The sequence below is a fragment of the Ptychodera flava genome, chromosome 8, assembly GCF_041260155.1.
Source record: "Ptychodera flava strain L36383 chromosome 8, AS_Pfla_20210202, whole genome shotgun sequence".
NCBI classification, from domain to species: domain Eukaryota; kingdom Metazoa; phylum Hemichordata; class Enteropneusta; family Ptychoderidae; genus Ptychodera; species Ptychodera flava.
This window is the reverse complement of record NC_091935.1, coordinates 14,767,224-14,794,847: the sequence shown is the minus strand read 5'-3', so window position 1 is coordinate 14,794,847 and position 27,624 is coordinate 14,767,224. Positions and strand designations below refer to the sequence as shown.

The 27,624-nt window shown below is 38.9% G+C and overlaps 1 long non-coding RNA gene across 1 annotated transcript; it reads right to left on the bottom strand.

The window, feature by feature from the left end:
• On the bottom strand, nucleotides 1-27,624 carry LOC139138579 (uncharacterized). The gene is made up of 6 exons (XR_011553639.1): nucleotides 27,439-27,624; nucleotides 16,182-16,312; nucleotides 5,743-5,841; nucleotides 4,110-4,208; nucleotides 485-3,167; nucleotides 1-168 (listed from the first exon to the last, which is right to left on the bottom strand). It is a non-coding gene; the product is annotated as an uncharacterized lncRNA (long non-coding RNA).

Below are 27,624 nucleotides of genomic sequence, written 5' to 3'. Positions count from 1 at the left end.
AAAGTGAAATCACATTTATTTTTTTAACATTTAAAAAATCAGCAAAGAATTCACTTAAAATATTTTATAGCATTTAATAAAATAGTAACTTCATACTATAAAATAATTGTATAGATGACCAGCATTGCCTTAAAGTAGCTTCAAATATTAAAGGGACATTAGCTGTAACTTTTAACTATTTTTTCACTACTCTTTTTCAATGTATCAACTACAGAATTTTACTATAATCCGATCATCATGACCAATGCCCGGTGTCCTGCTTGCCAACACAGCCTGTATATGTGAAATGACCATTGTTATTGTTGATAAATGTATTCTAGTCCGGACCTGAATACAAAAGTTAAACAATAACAATGCAGATTATACTCATATAGGGTATATTTATGAGCTAAATATTAGGAATTTCTCCATGGTTCAGGGATTCAAACCAGAAATGTAGATGATTAAAAATGACTAAAGTTACAGCTAATGGATCTTTAGGTACTTTTGTCTGCTTTGGCAATATAAAAATTCTGAAAATAAATTACTTTATAAAATGAACAAGTTAAAGAGTATATCAAATATTGAAACAACATATTTTCCTCATTCAGTTATAGCATTACATGTGAAATATAATTTGTAAAGAATTTGGAGACAGATACAACCAGCTTTGAATAATGTAGTGTGTAAATAAACTTGATCAACATATTTTCATCTCCCTCAGTGACAAGAGATCTATTGTTGAATAGTGATACTCTACTAAACAGAAGTATTGCACTTTTATTCAAAGCAAAAAAAAGACCATTTCTGCTGTAAATTGTACTTTTAACATGTTTTACATGAAAACTAGACAATATTGAAACTGAGTAAGAACATTGTACAAATATTGACAGCCCATCTTGCCAGTCTGTTTCACATGGTAGTTTGGCAAAGGAAATGGGTTGTGTGTGGCAGCTCACAGGACCAAGGGAAACAATTACTTATGCTGTTCCCTGACGCCTTAAGCAAATTGTCATCAAAAAATCAAAAATGAAATTCTTCTGCTATCACTCTTCTCTGTGGTAGACAACACTACAATCTTCTTTTTCGTGTTTTAAAATATGTCAATGTAATATATGTAGATGGTGCTTTCAAACTTAACCACTCTACAGTTGTCTGTTAATCGGTAATTGGCTCTCAGCATGCAGCAGCGCCAAAATACCGTGTGCTGTAAATTGACAAATCACAAAGATTTTGGATGAGATGTGTTACAAAAAGATTGTTATGCTGCTTACACAATTAAGACATATATTTTCAAAAATACAAGAATTGAGGTTTTATCATCAATTCCTTCTAGTGTTCTTTTATTTATGGTTATCAGTCTCTCTGTCACTTATTTGACCGTGTTCTGTAAACCATAAATTGCTCAACTGTAATTTGGTATTTAACTAAAGCAGCATGGTTTCTCAATTTTGAAAGCCGGATGACATAACTTGAAACATTTCCTACAAATTCTTTTTAAAGCTTAAGATAATTTATTTGAAAAATTGTGATAAGTTTGTTTGATAATATGTAACATTATATGATTATGACTGACAATTATGGAATGTCACTAAATATCAGTACTGATTATCAAAAGTATTGCTTCTGCTACAAAACTTATTTGAGCAACTTCAAACTTAGTTATCTATAAAAACAATCTCTTTAAAACTCAATATGGTACAATTCAACAGAAACTAATAAAAGTGTAAGAGAGAGATATAATTTGTCATTATAAATCACAAATTAGTATGAACAGTCTTGTCAATAATGTTGTTCAACAGAGATGTTAAATTTATTACCCAGATCAAGGGGATCTGTGAAGAAAGTATTGAGTTATTGATTCCACAAAAACAATAGCGCTGATCGTAAATGTCATTTTGCCTTCATTAATATGCATAAATAAATATTTTGTTTGCATTTTCCGCATAAAGGTGATAATAAAGCTGCGAGTGTTACAATGGCTACTAAAAGTCACACTAATTTATGGCTCTGACAAGCTGCAACAACAGCCACACATGCAACAACAAAATTTGTCCAAATTTCAAGCACTAGTGGACAATGTCGTGTGTGTACAGGTATATCTAGTAACAAACCTGAAATTGCGATCAGCGCTATGGTATTTATACAATTTGTATAAATGATAAAGATGTCTACAATTTTGATATTGTGTTGATCACGGCTCTTAGCCCCACGCATTGGCTACTGCAATTAAACTGCCACTGATGTTTTTAAACATTGCTTATGTTCAGAAATTGCTTTTTAAACATTAGCATCTACTTTTATGGCTATGTTAATGAGCATCATTGATCACACACCTGCTTCTATTACCCACAGAGTTTTAATATCAGTGGATACAGAGTCAAATGACAGTGATGTAACATAGGTGCACTCTAAAACACATTCAGAATCTGTTTATTGTTGTAACACAACAATATCTCCCCATGATTAAGTCACACAGTATGGAAAGATCAATGAAAAAGGTGAATTTCCATGAAATAATACTGCTGAGGTATGGCGGGTTTCTTCACTGTGCAAGCTGACTCTCAATTCTGCATTCCTAAACATCAGCACGCAGTCAAATGTATATCCATATATATTTTTGACTCTACAGGTGTATATATATGATTGAACACTATCTACCTTGGGCAACTCAGCATATTACTTGGGCATGTATCCTCTGGTAGTTTGTGAATAACCTTTACATGTAGCAGAAAAATATTTGTAACAAAACTTAATAAGGCTAAAGCACAATGAAATTCACTCTGCACAAGGTTCCAGCCATGTGCTATAATGTCAATTATATTATTACCTCTCATTATCTTGTCATTATCTATGTATTTTCAACTGGTGTCATACTTCTGTTGCTGTCAACATTGTCCAAATTTGGCTGAGACCGGAGATTTGCTGAACTTCCATTCTGAGAAATTGTTCCGTCATCCTGCCCAGACTGTGCAGAAGATCCATCTGGTTGACTTTGGACATTACCACTGATCCTGATGATTGGTTCTGAGTTGCTCCCAAAGTTCCTGATGATTGGTTTGGATCATTACCAGCTGATCCCAAATTTCCTGCGTTATGTTCTTCTGGCGCACTAGTCGTACTATTTGCATCTACCGCTATACCTCCAGTTGTCAGATCGCTTGGTGATCGTTTCAATTCACTCTCTCCTAAAAATATAAGTGATGAAATTTTTTTGCTTTCTTCACTCAGATGTATCAGCACATTTATAACATTCTAATAACCATTGTTTGTACGATGAGTGCACGGCCACTGTTTGAATTTTAACTGTTTCACTAATATTGGAGCTGGTATAAAAATTCATATCTATCATACAAAACCTGTAAAAAATTCTAGTATGATCAGAGAAGTGCTATTGAATCGGCAAATGGAAAAGTGACCAAAATGGCTATATAGTCCTCTTCAGGACACCCATATCAAGTTTCTCATTTGTCATTGAAGATTGACAACGAGCAAACCTGGTATTAAAATTCAATGACTGGCTGCATTGTGCAAGTATTTCTTGAATTGTTGTCCAGTAGGCTTGCTATAATTTTACAACCAATGACAGGGCAGAAATGTATCAGTTTCTTAAATTGTTTAAACAATGAAAATATGAGTGGCTGTAATTTATAGCATGTGGATCAGTCCAATTACCACAGACATTACATGTACATTTGGAATCAGCCCCTTGCAGATGATGCATACATAAGGTCTGAAAAATGATTGAACAATTCCTATCTGAAAATATCACAAGATCCACCATCACTTCAGTCTGAAATAGCAGACTGGCTGATTTGTATCATTTTGCAAAAGAAATACATTTTGCACAAACAATTTCCTATGTCCAAAGCAAGCTTATGTCACTGAATATATGAAAACCTCTGTTCTGAACCTTTTCTAAACATTTATGCTACGTAGATGCCATAAAGAAACTATGCAGAAACGCCAGAAAGTTGTTTTAGTAATTGTTCATTGTGTCAAATTCTGATATTGTCTCTCTCCATGATGTGGTCAGTATATCACATGTGCTGTCAACTTTACATCAGAAATGCAAGAGAAAAATTATAAAGACTAAAGTACAAAACTTAATGATCAAGGTGAAGCCTTACCCTGAATCTCATCGGTATTGTCCTTTTTTTCAGTTAATGGAAACACGTGAGCCTGATTATTTGGGAATCCTCATCGTATATTTCTTTGGTTTCCAGAAACTTCAAACAAAGACAGGAACAATCAGTCAGACTCTGTAAATCTCAAATCTGTCACTTGCTAGATCATCAGATTGTACAGCAACGGACTTGAACAGATTGAAGAAGGCTTTGCCAAACTATCAGAACTAAATTTACATAAAAAAAAGCTTTTATAAATACAGTTGTGATGCTGCTAACTTCCAGTCACATCAGGTTCCAGCTAATCAGTTGTTTTAATATTGTTATTAAAACAGTACAAATAATAGTAATAATAATAATAGTACAAATACATCAATTATCTCATTTAAACTGAGCAGCTAATTTTAGGGTCTTAAAATTCTAATCACAGTAGTAATATTTCAATGTGGGGTGCCTCACCCCTTTGTTGAAACTTAATAAATTATATTGAACCCCCTGACAGGTTATGCTCTTGGTCAAACGAAGATCATTTAGGCGTAAGAGTGACTTCAATGTAAGAAATGAGCACACTGATTTTTTTGTGAAATCAACTTAAATACACTATATAAATAAATTAAGTGTTATATCCAACATTAGGCTTGTGGTATTGTCCACAAACTTTTTCAAATTTCAAAGAAGCTTTTCATAAAATGTTCACTACAGATTTGTGTCACCCAACTCCATATACGGCAAAATGACTCTGAATATTCTTTGAGTTTTGGAAATTTCAATAATTTACATTTGAACCAGACAGTAATGTACCATATTCAACAGGTCTGGGTGTGCCGAGAAAATGGATTTCTTACACGTACCACCCATTACAGGCAGGCATGTTTACATCTAAATTGATAATGACACTCCCTTAGTTAGATCAGATCTCTAGCCGATACACTAACTTGAAACCTGAAATTTTACATGATCATCCCAGATCATCCGGGCATTCTCCGGCATGCTTTGCTTATAGAAGAAGACAATATGGCTGCACACCTTTGGATAGAAAAGGCTCCATATTGCCTGATTTTTTTATATTTATTTTAGTGTATAACATACACTCTGTGCCAAAAGTAATGATAAACACTTTCTGGCATAATAATAAACCTGTTTATAACTGATGAAATTTTGGGGTGATGCATGATTCCTTTCAGTAACCTTTGTTGAGGTTCAACAAGCTCAGTGACAAATTTACAAATATAAAGCTAAAGGCCCGGATAGCTAATTAAGAACTACAAAGTTATGTAAAAGTGGTTTTTTTTGGTTTTTTTTTTTTTTCTCTTCTCTTGTTTAATATAACTCACTGAGCGCTTTTAAATATCTAAATATAAAATGTAAACTTTAGAGATGGGGCCGGACTCGATTAGCTGATAGCTATTTTTCTGGCTCCAAAAATTGTCATTTTGCTACTTGTTATGTCATCTGTAAATTGACTTTGTACGATTGTAAATGACAATAAACTAAAACTAGAAAAAATACTATTACCAGTCACTTCACATTGCATTGTGCTGACCTGAGTATATACAGTATGATGTTTAACAACATAATGACTGAAATTATTTGAGGTACATATAATGAACTGATAGTCTCCCAATAATGGACTTACCCAATTTTTTTCTATGCATATAGTAAAGACCGCCGGCGATACTGCCAGCAATAACAGCTAATGCAAGAAACAGCCCTATTAACCAGTAATAAGTTGTAGCTGTCGGGAAATGAAAATATGTTAGTTTGATTGACATATACATTTAGTTTATTTTTCAACACTACCAGTGATTATCCGATATGCAACTAGTTTATTTACTGACACCTTCCAAACCTCATGCAATTCACGTTTAACCTTGTATTTATGTATCGAAAGACCACCCGGCAATCACACCTGACCAAGACTTAAAGGCGCCCTTCTCAATCCCAGGTTCTCGCATTAGCAAATGTGTCAATAGCTCATTAACAGTTTGTCATTCTTTGTTTTCCATTGAATATTTATCAAGGAAATAATATTTATATTAGATAAATCTGATAATTGAGTGGGGGCTTTAAATAAGACATGAATTTTAATATATGTAAATGTGACTTACACAACACACATGTATATAAACCCTTAGATTTTGTGAATAAAGTAGGACTTCTTAGTTAGTGTTCAACAGCAACATCTCGTATCAGCTTGTCTGTACGTCCTCCCATCACAGCCGTAATTTCCCTTCGCCACATTTTATGGTGCCGAGACCAGGATCCAGAGTGATTTGACCAAACCAAGCGTCAACCAAGCATGGCAGGGAAGAACCAAGACCAACCCGTGATGGATGTCAAGCAAGCTACCAAGAGAAGATCGAGCAACCGAGGCCAGATGACAAAACAGTTGCAGAAAGCTGACGAAATTCTACAGAAAGGTGAGCCTCAACAGAGCGACCTAGACCTGTTAACAGCAACTATATCCAACATAGAAAAAAGAACGAAGATCTAGACGAATTAATCCTACAAGCGACGAAGACGAAGAAACCTATGAACAGTTATTCGAAGAAGCAGATGACTATCACATTCAAATCAACGAACACTTGATCCGATACAAGCTGTTCCTCGAAAGATCGACAACCGCAGCCGAGAGAGCCACACAACCAACCGCCTCAGCAGATACAGTATCCATAGCGTCAATCACCCCATCAACACAAAGACGACAGGTAAATCTACCAAAACTCCAATTGCCAACTTTCAACGGTGACTGTTTGAAGTGGACGACATTCATCGACACTTTTAAGGCAGCCGTTGATGACGACCCAACACTGGAAGACATACAGAAGTTCCAGTACCTGTCAGCACAGCTAGTCGGTGAAGCAGCTCGCACCATAGAAGGGCTCCAGCTGACGAATGCAAACTACACAGAAGCAATGCAGCTACTGAAAAAACAGGTATGGACAAACACATAAAATCATTTCATGTCATATGAAGGCGTTATGGAGTTTACCAATGCCAAGTACCAACACCGAAAGTATCCGTGTTTTTTATGACTCACTGGAAAAACACACCAGGGGTCTGAAAGCACTGGGTAAATCAGAAGATAGTTATGGCGAACTGCTTGTACCAATCGTGTTTGAAAAGTTACCACCAAGTGTAAAGACCCAAATCTCCCATGCTCACGGCGACGCCGCCTGGACGATTCAAGAACTGAAAGATGCCATACACAAAGAGATTCAAGCAAACCAAGCAGCTTCAGATATCGAAAACCTGAGGGAAACCAGTGACATCCCAATATCAACAGCGACATCATTTCATATCGGAACCAAACCAATGCCGAAGAAATCCTGTATTTTTTGTCATGGGCCACATCCGTCAGGCAGGTGCACTACAGTTACCGATCGTAATAAACGCATCGAAGTTCTATCAAGAAATAAATCGTGCTTCAACTGCTTCGGCCCAAGACACAGGAGCACCGACTGCTGGAGCAAATTCTCGTGTCGAAACTGCGGTAAGAAACACCACACATCCATTTGTGATCAAGCCAAACAGCATGAGAAGAGCCACAACAGAAATGGTGAGAAGAACGTGACACATGTCAAATTAACACCTACGCAAGGCCCTGTATTGCTTAAAACAACCAGAGGGACGGTGTCTTCAGAAATCCGATCAATTTCCGTGAATATCTTGCTTGATGAAGGGGCGCAACGTACATTCATAACTGAAGAAACAGCACGAGATGGAGACTGCCAGAACGAACATCTCAACGTGGGTTCATTCGGAAATGAAGAAACAGGTATACGAGCAATCAAAGCTACAGATATCAAACTGAAGACAAAGTCAGGCGACATTACCATGCGAACATTGATAGTACCGAAGATCAGTTCACCAGTACGAAACCATGTACATGCAGCTGTAAATAAACACCTATATTTACAGCAATTGCCACTCGCTCCACAAGTAAAGTCAGGTACGTTTGAAATTGAAATGCTGATCGGGGCAGATTACTACTGGTCCATCGTAGAAGATCACATTGTCAGAGGCGATGGCCCAACAGCAGTAGCATCAAAACTCGGCTATCTACTTTCGGGACCCACCAAACTAAACAACGTGTCCGTCATGAACACCACAATAATGAGAGTACTGGCCGACACCGAACACGAACAAGATCTAACGTCAAAGTACTGGGAACTAGAGACAATTGGGATATCGATTCCCGAAGAGAAAGATGCAAAGAAGATATTTTTTGAAGAGTACCGTGACAGCAAGATAAAACGCGATGGTAACAAGTACGTCGCAAGTCTGCCATGGAAAGAAGATCACGCTACACTTCCGACAAACTTCGCGCTCGCCAAAACCAGAACCAGAGCAATGGTAAGACGATTAACACCTGAATTACGCAACGTGTACGATTCTATCATCAGAGAACAATTGAACCGTGATTTTATCGAGAAAGTTGAGAACGATGACCCATCACACGGACATTACATCCCACACCATCCAGTTGAGAAAAAATCGTCTACAACACCAGTCAGAATCGTCTACAACTGCAGCGCGAAATATCGTGACCAACCAAGCCTGAATGACTGCCTAGAACCGGGACCACCAATCACCAATGATATGGTAGAAATTCTACTTCGTTTCCGTGTCAACCAGATCGCAATCTCCAGTGACATTGAAAAGGCGTTCCTGAATGTCAGCCTAGCCGATGAAGATAGAGAATACACCAAATTCTTCTGGTTGACAAATCCAGATGATCCCGAAAGCGACTTCGCAGTATACCGATTCAAAGTTGTCCTGTTCGGGTCCACCAGCTCACCATTCATGCTAAATGCAGTCATCAAAACCCACCTAGAAAACCAATCCTGTGACATTGCAGATGATATGAAGCAGAATATATACGTAGACAATATGCTCAGTGGAGAAAGAACAACGGCAGATGCTATACATTACTACAGAAAATCGTCGGAAACTATGCACGCCGCTGGATTCAACCTGAGATCATGGACGACGAATGATTCAACACTGCGTAACATTATGGAAGAAGATAATACTGCAGACAGTTCGAAGCAAGTGAACGTACTCGGGTTACGTTGGAACCCACGACAAGATACTATCCGCTAGGCAGATGATGAAGAGAAAAACACAATGACAATCGGGACGAACTGATTACAAAACGCGTAATCGTGCAATATACATCACGCCTGTTTGATCCACTGGGATATTTGTCACCAGTCCATGTCACAGCGAAAGCGTTCATCCAGAAACTGTGGAAATCAAACCTCTCTTGGGACATTCCCCTCCCCGAACAACTAGCAGACGAATGGCAGAAGATTCGTCACGAATTTGAACAAGTCAAGAAAAAAACACTCTAAACCGACAAGACTTCGGAACTTTGGTGGAAGGGTCCCCCGTGGCTTTCTACTGGAAATTGGCAAAATGCGAACTATTCGATGAAACAACCGATCAAACAACCAGCTCTTCTAGAAACAAAACATCAGAACCAGAAGCGGAGAAACGAAACCGAGTTTCCCCCGATGAAAGAAGATCTGCCGACATCGGAAACGTCATCGACATCAACAAATTCCAATCGCTACCTAAACTGTTACGGATAACGACATATGTTACCAGATTCGTATCCAATTTGAAGACTGACCGAAACGCGCGCAGAGTCGGCGACATCACAGCCAAGAACTTGCTCACGCCGAAATTCTATGGATACATCCGTACAACATTAAAGCGTATGGAAAAGAAAAAAGGCGAACTGAAGTCTCAAAACAACTTCGCATTAGCCAGACAACTGAAGCTCTTCGTAGATGACAAAGATGTCATACGCTGCGGCGGTCGAATACACAACGCACCGGTAGAATATGACGCAAAATTTCCGATTTTGCTACCACCGTACCACAAGTTCAGCGAACTCGTTATTGAACGTACGCATGCGCGGACACTTCACTCGGGCGTAGAATCATGCGTAACGTTAATTCGTCAGAAATATTGGATTCCGAAAATCCGACCGAGAGTGAAGTCTGTGCTGTTCCGATGTATCACGTGCAAGAAACTCCACGGGAAATCATACGAAGTACCTGTGACACCACCACTTCCAGCGTGTCGATAAACCAAGCCCCACCATTCTCTGTAACCGGACTTGACTATACAGGAGCGCTGTATATCAAACGGTATCATAACAGCAAGGCTAAAGCATACATTAGTCTTTTCACGTAGAAGATTCGTCACGAATTTGAAAACAAGTCAAGAAAACAACTCTAAACCGACAATACTTCGAAGATGACGATACAGAAGACCGAGCCTACGAGCTGCACGTCTTCGCCGATGCCAGTAAAACCACAGCATATGGAGCCGCAGTCTACTTGAAGAGAGGAAATCAGACCGCATTAGTTATGGCTAAAACCCGTGTTAACCCAATTCAAGAACTGTCACTACCAAGACTGGAACTCATGGCAGCAGTTATAGCTACCCGACTATCAAGATCAGTACAGAAAGCCCTAACAAACATAAACATCACCAAACGTGTACTCTGGTCCGACAGTCAAATAGCGATACACTGGATACGCAGTGTGAAGAAACTACCAGTGTTTGTCGACAACAGAGTTCGCGAAATTCGTGCCGAACAATTTCAAGAAATCAAGTACTGTCCCACAGCCGATAACCCTGCAGATCTCCTAACAAGAGGAATCAGAGCTAATGATCTCAAGACTTCGGAACTTTGGTGGAAGGGTCCCCCGTGGCTATCTACTGGAAATTGGCCGAAATGCGAACTTTTCGATGAAACAACCGATCAAACAACCGCTCTTCTAGAAACCAACACATCAGAACCAGAAGCGGAGAAACGAAACCGAGTTTCCCCCGATGAAAGAAGATCTGCCGACATCGGAAACGTCATCGACATCAACAAATTCCAATCGCTACCTAAACTGTTACGAATAACGACATATGTTACCAGATTCGTATCCAATTTGAAGACTGACCGAAACGCGCGCAGAGTCGGCGACATCACAGCCAAAGAACTTGCTGACGCCGAAATTCTATGGATACACTCCGCACAACATAAAGCGTATGGAAAAGAAAAAGGCGAACTGAAGTCTCAAAACAACTTCGCATTAGCCAGACAACTGAAGCTCTTCGTAGATGACAAAGATGTCATACGCTGCGGCGGTCGAATACACAACGCACCGGTAGAATATGACGCAAAATTTCCGATTTTGCTACCACCGTACCACAAGTTCAGCGAACTCGTTATTGAACGTACGCATGCGCGGACACTTCACTCGGGCGTAGAATCATGCGTAACGTTAATTCGTCAGAAATATTGGATTCCGAAAATCCGACCGAGAGTGAAGTCTGTGCTGTTCCGATGTATCACGTGCAAGAAACTCCACGGGAAATCATACGAAGTACCTGTGACACCACCACTTCCAGCGTGTCGAATAAACCAAGCCCCACCATTCTCTGTAACCGGACTTGACTATACAGGAGCGCTGTATATCAAACGGTATGATAACAGCAAGGCTAAAGCATATATTAGTCTTTTCACGTGCGCTGTAACCCGTGCAATACACCTAGAAGTGGTACCCGACCTAACTCCGACCACGTTCTTACGAGCATTTCGACGATTTGCAGCCAGGCGATCGTACCCTCGAAAAGTAATGTCGGACAATCAAAGCGCCTTTCTCGTTGCAAGTGATGAAATTCGAAAACTCTTCACTGACAGAAACGTAAAGACCTTCATGTCTGGAAAGGGAATCGAATGGGTTTTCAACCCAAAACGCGCTCCTAACTTCGGAGGCTTCTACGAAAGATTAATCGGTATGACAAAAAACTGTCTACGGAAAGTACTGGGTCGCACCTTCGTATCCATGGACGAACTGCAGACTATAGTCAACGAAATAGAGGCAGTGCTAAACGATCGGCCATTGACGTACGTTTCCTCCGATCTCACAGATCCGCAACCACTAACACCTGCGCATTTACTCCATGGACGCATGTTAACACCTCTTCCGCAGCCGACGATCGACACGGATGAAATAACCGATCCGGATTTTGCGCCAATCACACCTAGCGAAGTCAACAAACGCGCTGAGTACCTGGCCAGTCTACACCAAACATTCTGGAGAAGATGGTCATCAGAATACATTACAGCACTCAGAGAACGTCACCACAACAAGAAAAACAACACAACTGCTAATCGAATCAAAATTGGTGACGTAGTACTGGTACACAATGATAACCAGAAACGACTTTACTGGAACCTTGCTGTCGTCGAACAGCTACACATCGGTAATGACGGACTTGTCAGATCAGCCGATATTCGAATGAAATCCGGGAAAACTAGCCGTCCAATCTACAAGCTCTACCCGCTGGAACTGTCAACCGCGGAAGCTGAACAAGAACAGCACAACAACGCCGTTGAAGAAACTGCTACTGCAGCTGAACAGCAAACACAGACGCGCCCCCGGAGAACAGCCGCTGCAATCGCGAGATTGAAAATTCAGGACAGTACAGAGAACTAACTGCTATGAACAATGCATGATCAAAAACGAAAAATAGTACTTTTCAATTTCGTGGACATTTAAAATTAGAGAAAAATCGATACACAAAAGAGAATAATTTTATTGTAGTGTTGTATATCGCGACTCAGTAAAAGTGAACAAAAGGAACTCTCAACATGCAAAACGATCACGCCCGTCCTTATGACTTTTGCGCCGCCCGGAGAATGTCGGGAAATGAAAATATGTTAGTTTGATTGACATATACATTTAGTTTATTTTTCAACACTACCAGTGATTATCCGATATACAACTAGTTTATTTACCGACACCTTCCAAACCTCATGCAATTCACGTTTACACCTTGTAATTGTGTATAGAAAGACCACCCTGACATCACACCTGACCAAGACTTAAATAAGACTTATGAATTTTAATATATGTAAATGTGACTTACACAACACACATGTATATAAACCCTTAGATTTTGTGAATAAAGTAGGACTTCTTAGTTAGTGTTCAAATGCAACACCTCGTATCGGCTTGTCTGTACGTCCTCCCATCACAGCCGTAATTTCCCTTCGAAACACACAAGTTGATCTCTGTGTGTATTTATGTCTTGAGACAGATATATGAATGGAGATATAAATTTTGCAATGTTCATGAATTTTTACTAGTATTCTCCTCATTTTCACCTGCACAATTGTTTTCTGAAAAGCAGAAATGCTGAAAAAAATGGAAAAACATTCACCTAATATTAAGCAATATAACTATCCCTCTATAGGCGAGTGCATGCAAGATTTGGGTAAATTGCACAACATGTATGTAGCACAACCTCGAGGCAAGTGCTATGTGGAGCCATTTGTACCCAAAATGAGTGTATACTTGCCTGCAAAGGGGCAATTGCTGTTATACTAGTATTTTATCAAAATTTGTGTTTCTGATGTTGACATCGTTTTCTCTTGGTTTTAGCACTCAACAAAGAGTAAGAATATCTAAAAAACTGCCAATAAATGGCATTGTGCTTCCACTTGAACAATGTATGAAAATACAAATATTTATGGAGAAATTCTATAAATTTTCACTTTTTTGCAAAACTTAGAAAACTGGGTAATCAGAACATTCCGACAGTGATGGTAGTAAGGCCTTTAATTTATTCATGAGGTCAGTGTTTGACCATCTGTTTTACTCATTTACATATCAGTCATTCTAACTATGTTCAAACCATCTTGTAGATGACAGACATCTTCAGCAAATACTGAAGTCAAAGAGAAAGTACCATCTCGGAGTAGAATTTTGACTATTTTGACTCTTTCCATGATTTGCTTCTCTCACTTGCATATTACTAATCTGACAAATTTGATTGGAATTATCTTAACAGGACTATTTTAACAAAGTTTCAAATTCCTAGGGCCAGTTTCAGTTTGATTTCTAGACCATTTTTTAAATTTATTTTCCTCATTTGAACAATTCATCTCACTTACTTGATATGCACACACTTAAATTTACATCAAAATAGAAATATACCACTTTACATGTATAATGCTCATTTGCATATCAGTCATTCTACTAAAGTTGGTTTGAACAAAATTGTATTGAAATGCTGTTAGAAAAATTTTAAACATAAATTTAAGTCACAGAAAAATTAAAAGCTTAAAATTTTAAGTTTAGAATTTTTACCATTTATAGAATTATTTTTGTTAATTTGCATATTAGTCATATGATCAACTCAGTTTAAACGAGCTAACATCTGCCTCAGAATATAGAGTTTTTCACAAAGTTCATAGTCCCACACCAAGTAGTTTCTAACATCAGTTTTTTTTACTAATATTCACATTTGATTTTGCTTATTTGCACATTGGTCATGTGACTATCATGGCTCATGCAAACTTACATTGGCAATCCACAAGGACTTTTACAAAATTACAAAAGTCTTGGTTTTGAAGTTTTAAATCTTGAATATTTTTATCATTTCTGCATTTATTTAGCTCATTTGCATATGTTTTGAGCCATGAGATTAAGATCTTACAAAATTCCTCCCTTTCAGAGAAAACAATGGACAAACAGGTACATATTTTACAGGACAAATCAAAGACATCGAATCCCTGATTAATCTTGTAAAATAGTTTTGTGTATTGGATTTTTTTCTCTGAATTTTAGTTATTCTGTTATATACTAGCGACTCATACATGTAATATCTGTACCTTTGTACTGTTTGGCTGGTGGCCAGTAATACTGAATAAAGGAACTATCTTAAAATAGCAGCATTCACATGATATTTAAATAAAGGGGTTCACTATTTTACTTAATTGTTCTGCAAATAGAGAAAATTTAAAAACACATGACAGGATTCAGTATATTATTTATAAAAACAGGCCTAGGATATTTTTAATCCTGTAACACATTTAAATGGGCCATACTACCCATGCAAGATATTTTCCAACTCTTGGCACCTGTACGTACTATTATAAAAATGTCAGGGATAGCAACTGTAATGAGTACAGTACATCACTTCCCAAAGTGGTCTGCTCCTCATTGATTATTTCGCCAGTTTGCTCTTGTACGTAAATATGAAATGACAGAAACTTGAAGTACAAACGGCTGCTTATTGTTACTTACAACGAAACTACAAATTATTTTAAACAGTAAATACTGTTGTGAACCAGTGACATGTGTAGATAGAGTTCCGCACATTTCTAAATTGGTAACAAAGGGGGAAAATTGCATCTTTTCTGGATATGAAAGAAAATTATTTGATGCAGGATTGACAAAAGGGCACAAAAATTGCAATCGGTGACGAGAAAAAATTGCGCCATTCACTCTTCCTCTATCCCCCCAGGAATCAAATGGTTCTGCCCTAGGAAAGTATGACGCAATGGTTGAAAACATTTATTCATATTAATATAATGTAATATTTGAATAATAACACGACAGCATGGGCAAAATTCGGTTCTGGCATAATTCAATATTTCTGCCATGACCACCATCCCTTGGACAAGAAACCAATTCGTGATCTTACCCTTGCTATCATGTGTAGTATAATTATGACTAGCTGCAGTACTGTAGCTCGAGGGTTTGCCTGGGTATTTGGGTTGGATGGCATTTTTGTGCAAAACCCAGGCAAAACCTCGAGGTACATACAGCACTGCATATGACTAGCCCTGCATGGTGAGGGCTGCGTGTTTTACCGTTGAGGCGTAGCTGAAACAACACACAGCCCTGTCGAGAAGAGCAAAAGTATGACAAAATAAAGTATAAATCCTCAATTATGGGAAATTTCCTGCAACATTTGCATCCTGACAACGCTACTATTATTGTGATATTAACGTAAAATAAGATAACAGTAACGCTATCACCTGCCGTTCTGGCCCTGCAGTGTTCGGTTTAGGTCGGCCCTAAGGACCCCGGGACCTCTCTTGGGTTACGGTGTACGGGCCGTGTATCGTGTACCGTATTGGACAAGGATAGGTCCTAGACTAGGTTCCTGAGTGAGTAAACATCCTTGGCGATCATTGGCTTGTGAAGTTGAATATTTCACAACAGACAGGCAGTTTATGTAATATATGCACACAAACGAAGGTAATACCTATAATTTCCGGGTCTGGCGACGGGGGCGTCGGTGGTGCCGGTGGTAATGTCTGACATCCGCAACTTGTCAGCAGGTGACGGTCTGTCACGTTGTTGTCGATAGTAACGTAGCAAAACTTCATTTCACCTCTGAAAAGTCAAAACACCAAAACGGTAGGTCACCATCAATTCCACGGGATCGAGGTCAACATTCGACGGTGTACATCGTGCACCACCATATAGGCCTACCACGCGGAAATGTATCATAAATTTAAAGAGACTCTGTAGGCCTAACCACTCGGGATGCTCCATTTAGAATCAGATAAAAATCTGTAGAGGGACGATACAAGGGATTTATGTAATTGCTTTCACTCCGTTCTGCATCTGCAAAATAATTCATTCGAGTTACTGGAAAGTGAATAAAGCCCTGAAGGAGGCAGTCGGTATCGCGCTCTACTCATTCCAAAATTGGGGCACATTTCGTATATCATGTGCAGTGGATCGGAAGAAATGACTTCATCTGCATCTGATCATTTGCCCCCATGATCCAATGGTGCGTACCTATCAAAATAAAACTGATCAAACACATTATCTGATTATTAGTTAAATAATAACACTCCAGGACGGCCGACCTGGATCACAGGCGCTCAGGGGCTGGATAATCTGCTTGATTGATCGATCAGTCTCTCACTCGTTGATCTACCCTCCACCGCGGTGGAGGGCAGAGCAACGAGTACGCGATCGATCGAGCAGACTATCAATCGATCAAACAGACTACCCAGCCCACAGAGGCGCCCTTGCCCTGGGTAGTCTGCAAGATTGATCGGTTTTCTGCTCAATCTATCGACCCCGTACTTGATCTGCCCGCCACCGCTTAGGCCAGAGGTTTGAATAAGAAGCATTTTAATTCTGCTAATCATGTTTTTAATCACTATTTGAGTGCCATGCCATTTTAGAATGAGGATAGAAAAATGGTCGTTTTTTTTCTATTTATACTCTTTTATCAAGTGAAATATTACATAATATCAAAATAACATCAAATTTTTAACTTGAATTAATTTTTATCATTAATACCAAAATAGAGTTTTTTACCCCAAATATACACCACCTTCATCCCTCGAGTAAACTATTGCTACCATACTAAACTTTAGATTCTCTGCTTTTTGAAAATATATAGTATGATGGGGTTTTCCTGTCATCTTAGATGAGAAATATTCCTTTGAAAAAAAAACTGTGTTGGCAACGTGCAGCTCCACCTAATCAAGGAAATGTAGATATTAGGCCTAGGCCTACTCAAGTCAAAATGTCAATAGTCAATGAAATCACGCTAAGAGTGCAAAGGGCGTTCGAAAAGAGGACGGGACACCGACAATCGACTAGTGCTAGACGTTTGTTTTCCGCTTGAGTGCTACCACCTGTTGATCTAAGCGACGAACTGCCACAACCCGGATATAGGTCTGCAACGGCTCCAGTGGTGGTAGCAGGATCCGGCCGTGGCCTTCTGCTACCTCTTGGGGGTGATTGTTTTGGCCATTCAACTGTCATCTTTCAATTTTTTAATTAATTTTAATTAATTTAACTTCCGAAAGTCTGTCATCTGGCGGGAGCTATCAAACAGTCTACAGTGTTTGAGCAGCCACTCCGTGAAATTGTTATGTCAAAGGGACATAAGCTGTAACTAGTGGCAAGTTTTTTTTCAGTATTCTGCTTCTGTATATCAACTGTCATGTCTGACCCTAATCCGTTTGTCATGCTGAAATTTCGAGTATTCTTTTTGTCAACACAGCTTGTATGTGTGTAGTGATCATTGTTTATTCTTTACAAATGAATTCTAGTCCGGTATCACAATTGAGATTATTTTCATATAGGTTGTGTTGATAATATACTATAGCAAAATACTTGGCATTAAATTAGGGGTTCAATGCATAAAGTGTAGGGAAACCACAAAAAAAGTTCTGGAAAAAAGCCAAAAAAATACAGCTTATGGAGCTTTTAAGGGCTGACCCATTTGACATCAGGGGAGGGGCTAGAGCAAACGATTTCCCGGCCAAGGATTTCATTATGTCTTTAAAGGGGGAAATTTTTATCAGCTGTATCTCTGAACTGAGTAATTAAAAACAAGTTTTAAAGGAGAATAAAGGATTAAAATCACATAAACATAAACATAAGTGTCAACAAGCACTGATGCAAGAATCGGGACTTGATAATTTCCGGTTTACAGTAATTACAGGGGATGGGGAATCGGAGGGGATCATTTTTTTTATAAACCAGCCCTTTGGGGAGGGTCACCTTTAGCAAACTTATCCTTGGGAAGGATCACATTTTACATTTGCCAATTTTGTAATTAATACAAATTTCCAATGTGTTGTTCACAGAATTTACAAACTTTTCACAATAATCCTGTAAAGAGAATTGTAGTAGCTGTCCCACAGTACATTGATTACATCGCTTAGGTTTAATACATAAATGTGTTTACTAAAACAGCACAGATGATACTGGCATGGTGTGTGTAAATCTGTTTGTCTATCCATATGATTTATGACATACAGGATGATACGATATATATACTTGCACGCACATACGCTTGAGTTCGGCTCTATGCACACTTATGGTGTCAGCCAACATGCATACTTATTTTCAAATATCAATGCACTCGGCCCAACAAGAGAGGGATGCTTGAAAGTGCACGTGTGCTAGAAAGTTTTATCTAATTTCATCCAAAATGTCAATTTTCGCTGATACGAAACTATCTAAATGAGTGCTGTATACATCTTTGACGATGGATATGAATGTAATTGACTAGATTAGGGTGGTTCGATGTGCATACCCATACAACTACCATTATAATGGAATTTCCCCCAATATGTCAGTTCACGGGGAAGCTAATGAAAAATTCCAACACAAAACATTATATCTGTGCTTCTATGTATTGATGAGCATCGATATGAATGTACTTGACTAAATTAAGGTGTTAAGCAGAGCATATAAGTGCAACAACTTTGATATTGGAATTCCATTCAAAAATGACAGTTCACCACGCATGGTAGTGCAAAGGGCATACAATACACACATTTAAACAGGTGATATATGCTCCATACGGATTAATTATAAAGAGTAGTATCTTTTTTAGTAAGAGTGAGATCTAATTGTGAAATTCCAAAGAATAAGCAAACGATAGAGGCATAAACGAGGGGTGTGAATATTTGGCAAACACTGAAGTCTATGGGGTTAAGGCGGTTATGGTAAGGTCATACTCACATTTCAAGCTTCCAACTTTTGAAAGGAGGAATGGTCATATTTTACAAATTGGAAAAGGGTAGGGTCACACTTTAGACAGGGCTACAGGGGGTCATCCCTGAATTCCCCCTGCCCACCCCCTGTAATTACTGAAGGTTCCCTAAAATTTTGTCAGAGAGGAAGAAGCTCAGCTCAGCTCAGCTCTACTGTCAATGTAGGAGATCCTAGGGATGTGCTCGGGAAAGTGATTGCCTGTCAGTAGTAGTCCTTAGCACCACTTTGTCGCAAATGTTCCAATGCCTTCCTGGTTCAGTGTTGATACGATGAAGCGCATGCGCAAAACGTTGTTTTCACTGCATGGTCCGGCCTTACCTTCGAATTTTACATTAATTACACGACGCATTGTTTGATTTTCAGAGCTGTTTCAAAATTGTATCCAAAGCGTTCTAGCACTTGTAGTTGTGTCGGCTGTAAACGACAATTCTTTTCAGGAATTTTAAACGGTAAAATATCCCAATTAAGCAGAAAAAACAAAATCACGGTAATCTGAAAAATCGTTTAAAACAATACGAATTCACTTTTAAATTACTTTGGCCAATTTGTAACATTTTTGCAATATTTTTATGAAAAAAATAAGTTTCAGAAAAAATGTCGGTTTTAAAATCTACATTTAAAGTCTATGTACATACATACTGAAAATAATCGATGAATCAGATCACGCGATTTCAGTTTTGACGTGCACAAGTTTAACTTATCATCTGCCACTTTTCTGACGTCACCTGAGGACTTTGTAGAAACGCAAGAAGCTAGTGTTGAGAATAATGAATTAAAAATCTAGTGTTAAAATAATAAACTTCAATCGATAAATAAAAAAATGGGATTTTTCTGTGATTAAAGGGTACAAGTCCAATGTTACATCTTATAGCACAATAAGGGAATTCAGTACGTTATTGATAGCCTATTTCAATATTTATATAAATAAACTTTTGGTCACCTGTTTCAGCATATTTAAAAGTTCGTAAAATATTCCTTATATGAAGAGTATAATGATATTTAAAAAAAAACATTTTGTCTGAATCAATAGTGTACTTATGAGTAATAACTTATGCTACCCAAAGTGTGCAAACCACGGCATAAAATCGCACGTCTCGGAAGAACTTTTGGCAAAGTAACTGAGGAAATGCAGTATAAACACATCACGTGGTTTCATCCATCTCAGATGTCTTTATGACATGGCAGTATAATGCTTGAAAAGGTTTTACGCTTGGCAGATTACCACCTCTAGTCTATATCAGAGTTTTCAGACGGATTGCAACACCATTGTCATGTCATTGGAAAGAAGACATTTGAAGAGAAACACGAAACCTTCAATAGATTCAGTAATGCACTGGTATCACCCCTTGTAATTACACTTCTAACAAAGACATCCCTTTCATTTTAGATGCAGATACCTCTGATTTTGCAATTGCTGTAGAACTTATCTAAGTCCGGATGGAAGTTTTGCGATAATATTATACTACCCCTGTACGTAAAGAATTATTGGCTATATATTCTGACGCTGATGCAGTGTTAATAGTACCCGTTTATAATATGTTGAACCAGTAGGTCTGCCGAGTAGTGGAGGCGGAAAAAAATTGCAAACGCGATAACTAGAATCGGGAAAACTTCATCATCAAAGTATTTATGTTAGAAGTGCACGAGAGGGTGGGGGCTATGGCCTTTGGCGTGTCTCGTTGACAGTAGTGCAATCTTGTATTGGTGCAGTGATGGCGGAACTCCGATAGCGAGCGAGGAACCACAGAATTCCGCACACGCGCTGGAGCACGTTGAAATGAGAGAAGGAATGAAACGGTTCATATGAAGAAAAGGTGTACGAAAATGTCCAGTTCCGGGTCTTTATTGAAACGGAGAGATAAATGCCAAGTAAGCAGTGGTTAAGTTTAGAGGCATGGCCAATAACGAACATACCATAATATTCAGCTAGGGATGCTATAAGACAACCTGTTTCTTCTAATGAATTTATTCAACCGGGACAAAGTTCGAAAGGGCTCGCATGGTGCGGGAATGAAAGGACTTCATAATTAAGACTCAGACCATAGAAACCAAATTGTTCTTTATCGTTACTGCGGTACAAGGGCCGCTAAAACGACAACAAAAAACCGGAGAACAGCGCTTTGTATTTTTTTTCAGATTATCCAATGGAAAGGCCGCATGGATTACAATGAAAGAAAACCATAATCATGCAATAATAGACTGTCACTTCTTCATGGTGATGAAGTACCGTTCAAGCTTTACTGTCATTGACAACTGTTTGTGCTAGTGATCGCCAACCCTGAGTGTTTATGTGTATGTGTGGGCATGAGAAATGGAAGCAAAATCTGATTAGCGTTTCCAAGAAATAGTCATAGAACATTCTTCACTAATATGCATTAAAAGGCCATACATCTTAAAGTAATGGATAAGATTTGACAGATCGGAGCCAAACAGTGGGCCTTCAACATATTGTATTTGATGCATAACATAAAAGCCGCGGTTGATTATCATAACGAATACCAATAGGCGCTGTCTGTTCTCAGTAATACATAAGCTTAATACACAATAAATGGGGAACTAGACATTAAAACTCTTCCAGCTTCCCCTCCGAGTCTGATATCAGTGTTTCCTTACCTTACTAAGTAATCGATCACGTTTGTGAAATAACGTACAAACTCTGCACGTCCGAGGCTTCAGCTGACAGCCCGCCAACCAGTCCGACAAAACCGGACAGTGACCCCACACAGTTGCAGACTTGATGAAAAGCTATCTGCCTGAATATTGTAGAGGCTCGACAATTTCGATATAGCTTATCTTCCTGTTACAAGAAATTTCTGCGAATTCTTTAGGCGTACCGCGTATAGTCAAGTTCCCCTTCGTCATGCTCAGGTCGGTGTGATCTTTGTTGTGAAACAACACGTCATGCAGACAAAGGAGGGTTTTGAAAAGTGGTGGCAGCTGATATGATGATAGTTTTCGGAATTGTCGAATAAATCCCGCCTTTTTAAAGTTTACAAATCCTTCCTCTGAACACGAGTCGAAGTCAAAACCATGGCCGAATAGGATGGCATTAGTTTCATTTCGTTGCGCCCTTAAAACTGATCTCTTCAGCAATTATTTTCACCGTCGCCCATTTCTCGGTATCTCGCCATAATAGAAATTACTCGGCACAACATCTCATTTGCGTTCTCCGGCGGCAATAATCAAGCTTTACGCAAGTCTCGACACTACAGTTATTTTGAGTTTGTCGATACAAAATGTCTAAAGAAAAATGAATTATAAATGCGGATGGGTTTTTTGGGGTTTTTTTTGTATTTTATAGCAAGATGTACATGCTTTTTTCATCATTGGTTTCACAATATTATTACATTATTACTAGTAACAAAATTTGACGACGTCTATTTTCCGCAGTGTTGGTGAAAGAAATAGTCTATTGCATATTGTTCTTCTCAGAATCACATTCTAATGTAATTTTTGACACGCCGGCAGTAATACTTTCTAAAGCGATACTTTAGTCTATGCCTTTCCACTGAAATCATGGCGAAAGCGCAATTTAGGTATGTGAATATACAAGAAGTTCGTGTAGGAAACTTGCACGATCGCCATTCTACCAGTGTTAGTAAATCACATCTCATTCAACTTCTTGGCCAAGGGTTTATTCGGGGAGGGTTGGTGAGAGAGACTACACAACGCCGACCTAATCGAGTGAGACGGACGATGATCTTGATTTGAGGTGATCATGATGGGATTTTTTTTTAGCTGATATAAAAGTGCCAGTCCATCTAGCAATTACGGAGAGTGTGCCAGTACAAGATGACCTCCCACTTCCCGTTTTGCAAAAATTAGACCTCGACAGCCGCAAAGGGTGTTTCGGGTCGGGACCTTACAGGCGCACATCTCACTCCTTGTCTATCATGCTTTATATATCCCATTAGATGGTTGGATATATACAGCATGGGAGCCGAGGCGCAAGACATGCGGCTAGCGCCTGTGAGGGACCCCGTTACCATAGCGTGCGTGCTGGACGATGACCCCGAAGCGTCAAAGGCCTGTTTTGGTGCCAGATTGTCTCATCAGAAAATTTACCCACTAGTACAATTTCAATGGAAAACAAAAGGCTATCACACCTCCGTAATGTTCTTACAGATAAGAACAAAGGCGATCCCAGGGATCGCCAAAAGGGCCTTTTAACAGTGCAGTTTATTGCAGAAACTTCACTATAATTTTTAAGTACTTTTACTTCCTTTTCCTGTAATATAAGTTGTGTTCTTGTTTCCACGGTCCTTTGTTCGAAACATGCAAATTTCTCGTCTCCTTGAAACGGAGGATCCATCTTTTAGTGTGCATTTTGAAGAATTCCGTTTTGTCATTTTAGCGTGGTGATTGATTGCGTCATATGCATATATGGTTGTCATGGACGCGTTAGTCTTGTGTTTATTGTTTGACTGTTTCCTGGTCGGTTGTTATACTCCTTGATGAGAGGTTGAAAAGCAGCGTGGCCACAGGGGCGGAAGGCATTATCAGTCAAGCAAGAGTGTAAAAAATCAGTAAATTTATGATTATGAAAACATGATAAACATTAAATATTTCTTTCATTAATGTATACATATGAAACTTCCCAATGGCACTCGAATCCTCAACGATAATCCGTTTTCATTCTAAATTAGCGCAGTTGTAGTAGGGCCTACAGACCCTGTTATTACTAAATTTATGATTGTGAATATTCTTGAAAAAAGATTAATATTTCTGTCATTATTGTATACTTACAAAATTACTCTACAGCACTCGAAGATTATATAATGATCAGTATTTTTGCCAAATTCATGCAGCAGAGACTTTGAGAAACATTTACAGCAGCAACAGCATTGCGCAGTAACTTGATGCGCAGTCACAGTACTGCCTCGGCAGACTCTCTTACTGTCCAGGGAGTCTGCCAAGGCAGTACTGTGACCGCACATCAAGCTACTGCGCAATGCTGTTGCTGCTGTAAATGTTTCTCAGAGTCTGTGCTACAACTGTATGAATTTGACATAGATACTGATCTAAATTTAGGATTTGAGTGCTTTCGGTTCTGTTATAAGTAGAAATTAATGATAGTAATATTATTTTTATCAAGAATATTCATAATCATACATTATTAATAACAGGGTCTCTATGGCAACTGCGCGAATTTGGCATGAAAACTGGTCATCATTCAGGATTCGAGTGCTGTTGGCAAGTTTAGTAAGTATAAAATAATGACAGAAATATTTAATCTTCACAATATTTATTAATTTTTTACACTCTTGCTTGACTGATAATGCCTTGTGCCCCTGTGCATGGCGTTTAAGACCGACTGTTCACTAATAGTAAACCGTATAAGGAACGGCATTTGGCATGCGCATTTGACATGTTCACTGTATTAATAGTGATATCTTGTTTCTTTCCACGACCTATGCAATATCAGATGAGATACGCAGTGCACTTTGTGTACTTTACGGGCGAAGGCGTACCTGCTGACCATATTCCGACAATCGTAAATATTATTTGTATCACATGTCTGCTGTGACCATACGCCAGCCGACATCTTTGAATTCTGTTTGAATGTACGTCGTGTGTTTACAGCAGTACACAGGTTATGTTTCAGTGCATGTACTAATAATAATAACATTTACTGTTTTAATATTCATGAGTTCCGGGCTCCCTAGTGCAAATATAACGTGTTTGTGGCATCAAATTAATGATGAATTAATGATAACAAAGTCAGTCTAATATGAAAGCGTTTGCGACTCCTGTCTTTTCGTCGTGTAAAAGGGAACGCTCATTTTGTAATTATGTAGACACATAGCGGAACTTACCGTGAATAATATAGGATTAACTTCCCTTGTGCTTGTAGAAGGCCTACATCAAAAAAGACAGGATTCCAGTGGCCCTTTTATACCCAAGACTGCTTTCAAAGAATTTACAAGCCCCACCTCCCCAAGCAAATTTGACATCTATGTTGTTCTACATACATTTAGGCCTACACATTCTAAACTTTCGTTCACATGCTCTGAGGCAAGACTGTCTGTCTGAAATATATAAATATGACTCGATATGCTTTGGTGACTAATGTCGGAAATTTTGGAAACAGCAAAAAAAAGTTTAAAAAAGCAGCGGCGTTTTGTCCTAAACTGTCTTGCAAAGAGGCAATTAAAACTGCGTGTATGCATGTTCGTGGATTACAAGTGAAGTGTCACGTGATGTTGAAGGTCAGAATTGCTGTAGGGTTTAGGTGTCATGTTACACTCTGAATAATCTACCTCCTTTAACCCTTTCACCGCCATGGTTTGATCCAAACCGATTGTTATCGATGTCAAGTGTGGACCTGTTCACAGGGCATTGTAGGTGACCGTGTCAGATAACTCCATGAATAGCCTCAAAACCGATAGAAGTCATATGCACGTCATCAGGTTTTTTTCAAATTAATGCTAACAGCACAGGGAACTCTGACTGAATAACAGTAAACAAGTAAATAAAAAATAGAAAAATAAAAAAATAGAAAAAACTGTCAAAAAAGAAAAAAACAGAATAAACAAAAAAAACCATACAGAGCGAAGGACTATGCCCATAGCAAGGTGAATGTAGAGAGGACCATTCCATAGCAAAGTGAATCTAGTCTGTTTCATGGAAGTATTACAATTGATCCGCCAGTCTTTGTTTGTTTGCTTGTTTATTTGTTTTTGTTTACTGTTTGGTTTTTGGTTATTCTGTCTACTTTTACTTTTTGACCGTTTTTTTTTTTCGATTTTTTTTTTATTATTCCATTTTTTTATTTATTTGTTTACCATTATTCAGTCATGGTTCCGTGTACTAACATCTGCGACACGCCCATGCTATGTCGATGACGCATAGTCGTCGCCCCAGGCAAACCCTACATACAAAAGGAACAACATTGCCGATGCCAAAGAAAAAAAATTAATATTCATCCTGGCCATTATGATATCTATTGTTGTCTGCCTCTTTGGTGGCTAAACATGAATAGGGTACACATAAACCTTTGAGCTCGTTCTGTGGTTCGGGTGGACGGAGAGACGATGATTTGGGTCATAAAATACGTTTCAGAGTTCAGTGTTTCACAGATTACCCCACTGTGGTACATGGACTGCTATCGTTGCCATGGTTCGACAACGCCACGTCGCGTCGCGTTCAATCATAAACAGCCGTCCTCTACTGTCTATGGTTCGACGTTCTGTTGTGTGGCATGTCCTTGTTTATATTCGTCGTCTCTGCAGTGTAATTGTAAATTGTCAGTGTGCACGGGGAGAAACAGGTTTCAACACAATTTTCAGAATTTTAAAATGCAATAGCCCCGGCCAGTATTAAAGCGAAGGCTAAATATCCACGAAGACACCTTCTCACTATCCCGAGCGAGTTTGACTATAGAAAAATGATGAATATATTTCTAGGCCAGTAGATAGATAAATAATATGTTTACTGAAGGGAAATCAATAACCTGCATATCTGACGGTACCGGGTTCATACATGTAGTATGGCGCTGTTTGTTGCCTCTTTCCTTGTTGCGCACAGTTCGTTATAATCGTCTCAATTTGAATTGGTGTTATGAATTTTCCCAGACATTATTGATAACGGGTGGTTAAATATACCGTCCCACGGTATTGTTGGTTTGTAATTATTGTTGTCACAGTACTGTATGTTTGTCTACATTCCCCAGTTCATTGACGTATATGCAGCCTTGTATACCAAGCCGCTATGCTCTGATACAACGCGCGCCGCGGCGTATAAGCCCAGCGAGTGTAGTGTTTTTTGTTTATGCTATTCGTACTTCGGAAAAGACTGACCAGCGAGCTCCTGGTGACTAAAACATAGTGTTACAGAAGCAATAAAAGTGCTGTTTTTGAGCAGCGATGTATGTTTTAAGAGGCACGATGGCACTGAAGCCACTCAAACTGCAGATATCGGTATTTTCTTTTGGTTCTTTTCCGTGTCAGATAGCGTATCATGTTGAAATCAATTATTTGCCATACCTGTAATCACTGGTGTGTGTCGTTCCCTAAAAAGACCAGTCAATGCAGTGGCCAGGAACTTATCCCGTTTCAGGAGGTTTTTGATGTTCGGTCAGCGGTCCCAGTAACAGTAAGCGAGCCTTCATGCTGTTCATCGACCGAAACTCGCCATTTCCTGCTTCTCTTTTTTAAAGCGCAGTGGTCGTC